Source organism: Arachis stenosperma, chromosome 9 (genome assembly GCF_014773155.1).
Source record: "Arachis stenosperma cultivar V10309 chromosome 9, arast.V10309.gnm1.PFL2, whole genome shotgun sequence".
NCBI classification, from domain to species: domain Eukaryota; kingdom Viridiplantae; phylum Streptophyta; class Magnoliopsida; order Fabales; family Fabaceae; genus Arachis; species Arachis stenosperma.
The window spans coordinates 51,709,187-51,718,718 of NC_080385.1; the positions used below are offsets into that span (position 1 = coordinate 51,709,187).

The 9,532-nt window shown below is 40.7% G+C and overlaps 1 non-coding gene across 1 annotated transcript; it reads right to left on the reverse strand.

Annotated features, from left to right (window-relative positions):
* Positions 1-9,152: 9,152 nt before the first annotated feature.
* Positions 9,153-9,260, reverse strand: LOC130952273 (small nucleolar RNA R71). The gene has a single exon (XR_009074454.1). It is a non-coding gene; the product is annotated as a small nucleolar RNA R71 (small nucleolar RNA).
* Positions 9,261-9,532: the final 272 nt, after the last annotated feature.

Consider the following 9,532-nt stretch of genomic DNA (forward strand, 5'->3'; position numbering starts at 1 on the left):
ACCAAAGCAATATATCACAACAAATAATAACACAGAGCATAGAGCAATTAAAGTTAAGTAAAGTAACACAACAACACATGTCATTAAGCATCATCATCCGTAACCTAAGCAATTAAAGTTAAGCAAAGTAACACAGCAACACATATCATTAAGCATCATCATCCATAACCTATGTAAAACCTGGTTAATTAACGGCTAATTAACCCATAAATGAGAATTTATTCTAGAAAGCCTAAAATGTGATTTTTATGGCTAAATGTGATAGAGGAGACTGAGACGAGAATTTCGGTACCAATTTTATAGAATTCGGACCAAGATTGGACCGAACGGGCCAAACCGGGCCAACCGGACCCAAAGTGGGCCCTTGGCCCAACATAACTAAACCAAAACCCTAGTTTTCAGCATTCTCTCTCCTCACAACACTCAAAACACGCTGAAAAGAGAGGAAATGGGGGAAGAACACTCTCTCAAACTTCTATCTCTCACTTGATCTTCAAACCACCATAACTTTTGATCTAGAGCTCCGATTGCCGCACCGTTTGCGGCCACGCGTTCACCGCGGAGAGCTCTACAAAACCCATACAATTAATCTTAAGGTAAGTCACGTTTTGCTCTTCGAAATTCCAGCCTTGTTTTCGATTTTTATGAGCAAAAATATTGAGATTTTGGACTCTTTGATGTTATAGGACCCAACTCTCTTGAAGGAGAAGGTTAATCTTGTTTCCTTGGACCTTGGGTGTGGTAAGATTCTCAACCCTAGTATAATTTTGTTGTTCTATGATGTTTGGGTTTTGAGATGTTGTGTATGGGTATGATGATTGTGGCTTAGGTTGTGTATGTGTGAATATTGGAGCTTGATTGGTGATTTTGGAAAGCTTGATTGAGTTGGTGCCCGGGGCGGGACCAATCTCAAGCGCCCCTTATAGGATGTCACCGTTAGAGATGAACGAGCTAAAGTCTCAGTTAGAGGATTTGTTGGGTAAGAATTTTATACGACCAAGTGTCTCTTCGTGGGGTGCACCAGTATTACTGGTAAAGAAGAAAGATGGAAATATGCGGCTCTGTGTGGATTACAGGCAGTTGAACAAGGTTACAATAAAGAATAAGTACCCACTGCCAAGAATTGATGATCTCATGGATCAGTTGCAAGGAGCTGGAGTTTTCTCCAAGATCGATTTGCGATCCGGCTATCACCAGATAAGGGTGAGGGATGAGGATATCCCTAAGACCGCTTTCAGGACTCGATATGGTCATTACGAGTACACTGTAATGTCCTTTGGGTTGACGAACGCACCTGCAGTATTCATGGATTACATGAACAGAGTTTTCCATCCATTTCTGGATAAATTCGTTGTTGTCTTCATTGATGACATACTGATTTATTCCAAGACTAAAGAAGAGCATGCGGAACACTTGACGACCGTGTTGCAGATTCTAAAGGAGAAGAAACTCTATGTAAAACTGTCTAAGTGTGAGTTTTGGAAGAGTGAGGTGAAGTTTTTGGGCCATGTGGTGAGTAAGAAGGGAATAGCCGTAGATTCAACTAAGGTGGAGGCTGTGATGGATTGGAAGCAACCAACCACCGTAACAGAGATAAGGAGTTTTCTGGGCTTAGCTGGCTATTACCGAAGGTTTATCAAGGGCTTTTCACAGATAGCTTTGCCAATGACAAAGTTAACCCGCAAAGACACTCCGTTTGTTTGGACTCCTGAGTGCGAGGAGAGCTTTCAGGCATTGAAGAAAAAGTTGACCACTGCGCCTGTGTTAGTGTTACCCGAGCCGAACGAGCCTTTTGAGGTGTATTGTGATGCCTCATTAAAGGGTCTAGGGTGCGTGCTGATGCAGCATCATAATGTGGTGGCGTATGCCTCACAACAGTTGAGACCTCATGAAGTTAGTTACCCTACGCACGATTTGGAACTCGCTGCGGTTGTGTTTGCCTTGAAGGTGTGGAGGCATTATCTCTATGGGGTTAAGTTCTAAGTTTTCTCCGATCATAAGAGCTTGAAGTACCTCTTTGATCAGAAAGAGCTTAATATGAGGCAGAGAAGGTGGATGGAATTGTTGAAGGACTACGACTTTGAGTTGCATTACCATCCGGGAAAGGCAAACGTAGTGGCGGATGCGTTAAGTCAGAAGTCGTTATATGCGGCTTGGATGATGCTTCAAGAGGAGAAATTGCTCAAGGGATTCGAGAGTCTGAAAATTGGTACTCAAGAAGTATCCGGAACCTTGTGTTTGAGCCGATTAGAAATCTCAAGTGACTTTAAGTCCGAACTCCTAAAGGCTCATCAAAATGATGAAGCATTATGGAAGGTGTTACCGGCTATTGAGCAAGGGAAGCAGTGGAGAGTGTCGGAAGAAAAAGATGGGTTATGGAGGTTTAAGGGTAGGATCATTGTGCCGGATGTTGGCACTTTGAGGCAAGATATCTTAAAGGAGGCACACAAAAGCGGATTCTCCATTCACCCGGGAAGCACTAAGATGTACCATGATTTAAAGGCGATGTTTTGGTGGCCGGGTATGAAGAATGATGTGGTGGAATATGTTTCAAAGTGCTTAACTTGTCAAAAGGTAAAGATTGAACATCAAAGACCTTCCGAGATGTTGCAATCTTTAAAGATTCCACAATGGAAGTGGGAAAGTATTGCAATGGACTTTGTGTCGGGATTGCCAAGGACTAGGGCTGGTTTTGATGCTATCTGGGTGATTGTGGACCGACTGACGAAGTCAGCTCACTTTTTACCCATTCGTATGACTTACACCCTTGAGGAGCTAGCACGGTTATACATAAAGGAGATTGTGAGACTTCATGGTGTACCTGCTACTATAATCTCTGATAGAGATCCGCGTTTCACTTCAAGGTTTTGGGGTGTATTTCAGAAAGCTTTTGGAACCCGATTAAGGTTGAGCACGGCTTACCATCTTCAAACAGATGGTCAATCTGAGAGGACGATCCAAACACTAGAGGATATGTTGAGAGCTTGTGTTTTGGACCAACCGGCGAGTTGGGATCGGTATATGCCATTGGTGGAGTTTGCATACAATAATAGTTATCATGCGAGCATCGAAATGGCTCCGTATGAGGCCTTGTATGGGAGAAATTGTCAATCTCCGCTATGTTGGTATGAAGCTGGAGAGAAAAGCTTGTTGGGACCGGAAATGATAGCTGAGACTACTGAACAAGTCAAGAAAATCCGAGATAGGATGCTTACGGCGCAGAGTCGTCAAAAGAGTTACGCCGATCAGAGGCGAAAGCCCTTAGAATTTGAGGAAGGAGACCATGTCTTCCTTAAGGTTACTCCGACCACGGGAGTAGGTAGGGCGATTAAAGCAAAGAAGTTGAATCCTCGATACATTGGTCCATTTCAAATCCTGGAGAGGGTTGGACCGGTGGCGTATCGGATGGCTCTACCACCTCATCTTTCGAACCTGCACGACGTGTTTCACGTGTCGCAGCTTCGGAAGCACACTCCTGATGCTAGCCATGTGTTAGAACCTGAGTCGGTTCAGTTAAGGGAAGATTTGACGCTTCCAGTGGCCCCAGTCAGAATTGATGATACCAGTATCAAACGGTTGCGTGGAAAAGAGGTTTCATTAGTCAAAGTGGCATGGAGTCGAGGCGGTGTTGAGGAACACACTTGGGAACTTGAGTCGGAGATGCGAACGGATTATCCGCATTTATTCTCAGGTAATTACATTTGAATTTTGTGGGCAAAATTCCCAATTAGGTGGGTAGAATGTAAAACCCGGTTAATTAACGGCTAATTAACCCATAAATGAGAATTTATTCTAGAAAGCCTAAAATGTGATTTTTATGGCTAAATGTGATAGAGGAGACTGAGACGAGAATTTTGGTACCAATTTTATAGAATTCGGACCAAGATTGGACCGAACGGGCCAAACCGGGCCAACCGGACCCAAAGTGGGCCCTTGGCCCAACATAACTAAACCAAAACCCTAGTTTTCAGCACTGTCTCTTCTCACAACACTCAAAACACGCTGAAAAGAGAGGAAATGGGGGAAGAACACTCTCTCAAACTTCTATCTCTCACTTGATCTTCAAACCACCATAACTTTTGATCTAGAGCTCCGATTGCCGCACCATTTGTGGCCACGCGTTCACCGCGGAGAGCTCTACAAAACCCATACAATTAATCTTGAGGTAAGCCACGTTTTACTCTTCGAAATTCCAGCCTTGTTTTCGATTTTTATGAGCAAAAATGTTGAGATTTTGGGCTCTTTGATGTTATAGGACCCAACTCTCTTGAAGGAGAAGATTAATCTTGTTTCCTTGGACCATGGGTGTGGTAAGATTCTCAACCCTAGTATAATTTTGTTGTTCTATGATGTTTGGGTTTTGAGATGTTGTGTATGGGTATGATGATTGTGGCTTAGGTTGTGTATGTGTGAATATTGGAGCTTGATTGGTGATTTTGGAAAGCTTAAGAAGGGACTTGGTGGTGAAAAATCTGTTCTTGGAGGTTTTGAGGCCTTGAGAGCTTGTGGATAAGTGATTTGGAAGTGCTCCGGTTGAGCTTGGGAAATCGGCTAAGGTATGGTTTCGGTTTCCCGTATCTAATATGTAATGTGGTAGGAAATACTTAGGCTAGAGGCCCTAAGATAGGCATTGAATGGTTGATGTTGTTAAATGATTGAGATATATGATGTGGTCATATATGTGATGATGATTATTGATGCCTTGATGGTATGATGTATGAGAAATATGCATGTTGTGATATATGCTTGATGATTGGTTATGGTTGAATTGTGGGTTGAACCATGTTGATGGTGAGTATGATATTGATTGAGTACAATAATGATTTATTAGAATTGGTGTTGTTGAAAATTGGCATGAGGAAGAGTATATGATATGTCAATGTGTTTGAGTTTGAGGCCACTTGGGTGAAGTGGGTTAAAATGATGAGATAGTGATTTTGGTAAAGTGTGGTAAAGTCTCAATGTGTGAGTTGAGGAGGTTTGATGTTGAATTTGATATATTTTGATTGATTTCAAAGAAAAGGGATGAAATTGGCATGTTTTGATTGATTTTGAAAAGAGTTGAAAATGACTTGTTTGAAAATGGCACCTTGTGGTTTTGTATGAAAATATGGTTTTTGGGCATATTTTGACGGGACATAACTTGGACTACGGATCTCCATTTTGTGCCAAATTTGTTTAGAAATGAAATTAGATCCGGGATGTCCATGCCGTTCGAAGAACGGGTGAAAAATGATTTAAAATGAGGAAGTTATGTCCGTTGGAAGATTGGGGTTTAAATCTGTGAATTTTGCAGCTTTTAACTTAGAAAATCTTTAGCAGAATAACCCCTTGCGCGTAGGCGCACTTGGCGCGTATGCGCCGATTTTCCAGAAAATGCCATCCACGCGTGTGCGTGATGTGTGCGGGCGCGCCGATTGTGCTGCACCCAATGCCCAGCTATTTTCCAGAGAGTTGTGCCAGAACCGTGCCAGCTTTGTGCCTGGGGCATGATGAGCGGATAATTTGTACGCTTTTTGGCATTGTTTTTAGTATGTTTTTGGTAGTTTTAGTTGAGTTTTTATTATATTTTTATTAGTTTTTAATTAAAATTCACTTTTCTGGACTTTACTATGAGTTTGTGTGTTTTTCTGTGATTTCAGGTATTTTCTGGCTGAAATTGAGGGATCTGAGCAAAAATCTGATTCAGAGACTCAAAAGGACTGCAGATGCTGTTGGATTCTGACCTCCCTGCACTCGAAGTATATTTTCTAGAGCTACAGAAGCCCAATTGGCGCGCTCTCAACGGCGTTGGAAAGTAGACATCCTGGGCTTTCCAGCAATATATAATAGTCCATACTTTGCCCAAGATTTGATGGCCCAAACCGGCGTTCAAAGTCACCTCAAGAAATTCCAGCGTTAAACGCCGGAACTGGCATAAAACTTGGAGTTAAACGCCCAAACTGGCATGAAAGCTGGCGTTTAACTCCAGAAAACGTCTCTACACGAAAATGCTTCATTGCTCAGCCCAAGCACACACCAAGTGGGCCCGGAAGTGGATTTCTATGTCATTTACTCATCTTTGTACACCTTAGGCTACTAGTTTTCTATAAATAGGACCTTTTACTATTGTATTTTTATCTTCGGACATCTAGTTCTTAGATCATTGGGAGGCTGGCCATTCGGCCATGCCTAGACCTTGTTCTTATGTATTTTCAACGGTGGAGTTTCTACACACCATAGATTAAGGTGTGGAGCTCTGCTGTACCTCGAGTATTAATGCAATTACTATTGTTCTTCTATTCAATTCCGCTTGTTCTTTGTCCAAGATATCACTTGTTCTTCAACTTGATGAATGTGATGATCCGTGACACTCATCATCATTCTCACCTATGAACAAGGTGACTGACAACCATTCTTGTTCTACAAGCATCTGAGGCTTAGTGAATATCTCTTGGATTCTTTAACCGGAATCCTCATGGTATAGGCAGGACCTGATGGCGGCATTCAAGAGAATCCGGAAGGTCTAACCTTGTCTGTGGTATTCTGAGTAGGATTCAATGATTGAATGACTGTGACGTGCTTCAAACTTGTAACCTGCTGGGCGTTAGTGACAGACGCAAAAGAGGGATTCTATTCCGGCAGGGGAGGGAACCGAACCGGTGATTGGCCGCACTGTGACAGAGTGTATGAGCATTAGCTTTCACTGCGAGGATGGGAGGTAGCTGCTGACAACAGTGAAACCCTACACGAGCTTGCCATAGAAAGGAGTAAGAAGGATTGGATGAAGACAGTAGGAAAGCAGAGAGACGGAAGGGAAGGCATCTTCATGCGCTTATCTGAAGTTCCTACCAATGAATTACATAAGTATCTCTATCTTTATCTTTTATGTTATTTTCGTTCATCACCATATCCATTTGAGTCTGCCTGACTAAGATTTACAAGATGACCATAGCTTGCTTCATACCACCAATCTCCGTGGGATCGACCCTTACTCGCGTAAGGTATTACTTGGACGACCCAGTGCACTTGCTGGTTAGTTGTGCGAAGTTGTAGTGATCACAATTTCGTGCACCAAGTTTTTGGCGCCGTTGCCGGGGATTGTTCTTGTGTATGGACAACTGATGGTTCATCTTGTTGCTTAGATTAGGTATTATTTTTCTTCAGAGTTCTTAAGAATGAATTCTAGTGTTTCAAGGTGATGTTCTTATCATCACCAAAGCTGATTGATCATCATCAATTTAGCTCTTGAATGCAATGTCCTGCTGAAGCTTAGCTAGCTATGTCTAATTCCTTTAGACTAAAGCTTTAGACTAACATTGCATGATTCCTGGAATTCTCATTAAGAATTTTGATACCTTTATTTTCTTTTCCACTTAATTTTCGAAAAAAAAAGCCAAAAAAAATTACAAAATCATAAAATCCAAAAAAAAAAAAATTTTTCTTGTTTGAGTCTAGAGTCTCATCTTAAGTTTGGTGTCAATTGCATGTTTCTGTTCTTCTTGCATTTTTCGAATTTATGCATGTGTCTTAATTAATCTTCAAGTTGTTCTTGATAATTTCCTTGTTTTGATCTTTGAATTCTATTGACTTGAGTGTTTTGTTGTTTCTCATATGCATTCTTATTTTGTTAGTGTCAATAGTATACAAACTGCTAAGTTTGGTGTCCTGCATGCATTGTTATTTGATTATAGTTGCATTTTGATTATTCCTCATCATTAAAAATCCAAAAATATTTTTAATTTGTGTCTTTTCAAGTCAATAATACAGAGAATTGAAGATTCAGAACATACTGCAGAGGAATCACACAGAAAAAGCTGGGCATTCAAAAATGCCCAGTGAAGAAGACAGACTGGCGTTTAAACGCCAGCCAGGGTGCCTGGTTGGGCGTTTAACGCCCAAAAGGGTAGTAGTTTGGGCGTTAAACGCCAGAATGTGCACCATTCTGGGCGTTTAACGCCAGGATGGCAAAGGGGGAAGATTTTGTTTTCAAAATCAATTTTTTTCAAGTTTTCAAAGTTTTTCAAAATCAAATCTTTTTCAAATCATATCTTTTCAATCAAATGTTTTCAAAATCAATTTCTTTCCTTTTTCATTGATACTTACTAACAATTAATGATTTGATTGAACATTTTTTGCCTTTTCTGTTGAGGAAGGTTTTATGTTTAAATCATATCTTTTCTTGTTAGGCAAGTCATTAATTTTTAAAATCAAATCTTTTTTCTAAAATTGTTTTCAAATCATATCTTTTAAAATTGTTTTCAAATCATATCTTTTTCAATCACATCTTTTTCAAAATAAGTTTTCAATCATATCTTTTTGATTTCTAATTTCAAATCTTTTTCAAAATCACTTGATTTCTTTTCCACTTTTATTTTCGAAAATCAATTAGTGTTTTTCAAAAATGTTTTCAAAATCTTTTACTTAATTTTCGAAAATTACTTCCCTTCTTCTCACATCCTTCTATTTTTGGACTAACTCTATTCCTTAATGCAAAATTCGAACTCCATCTTCTTTGATAAGTTCGAATTTTCTACTTCTGTCTTCCATTTTTCTTCCTCTGACACCTCAAGGAATCTCTATACTGTGACATAGAGGATTCCATATTTTCTTGTTCTCTTCTCTTTCATATGAGCAGGAACAAAGACAAAGGCATTCTTGTTGAAGCTGACCCTGAACCCGAAAGGACCTTGAAGAGAAAGCTAAGAGAAGCCAAAGCACAACTCTCTTTGGAGGGCCTGACCGAATTCTTCAAAGAAGAAGAACACATGGCAGCCGAAAACAACAACAATGCCAACAATGCAAGGAAGGTGCTGGGTGACTTTACTGCACCTACTCCCAATTTCTATGGGAGAAGCATCTCTATCCCTGCCATTGGAGCAAACAACTTTGAGCTTAAGCCTCAATTAGTTTCTCTAATGCAACAGAATTGCAAGTTCCATGGACTTCCAATGGAAGATCCTCATCAGTTCTTAGCTGAATTCTTGCAAATCTGTGACACAGTCAAGACTAATGGGGTAGACCCTGAGGTCTATAGACTGATGCTATTCCCTTTTGCTGTAAGAGACAGGGCTAGAATATGGTTGGACTCACAACCTAAAGAAAGCCTGGATTCTTGGGAAAAGCTAGTCAATGCCTTCTTGGCAAAGTTCTTTCCACCACAAAGATGGAGTAAGCTTAGAGTGGAAGTCCAAACCTTCAGACAGAAGGATGGTGAATCCCTCTATGAAGCTTGGGAAAGATACAAACAATTAATCAGAAGATGTCCCTCAGACATGCTTTCTGAATGGAGCATCATAGGTATTTTCTATGATGGTCTCTCTGAACTGTCCAAGATGTCTTTGGATAGCTCTGCTGGAGGATCTCTTCATCTAAAGAAGACGCCTACAGAAGCTCAAGAGCTAATTGAAATGGTTGCAAATAACCAATTCATGTACACTTCTGAAAGGAATCCTGTGAACAATGGGACTAGTCAGAAGAAAGGAGTTCTTGAGATTGACACTCTGAACGCCATTTTGGCTCAGAACAAGATATTGACTCAACAAGTCAATTT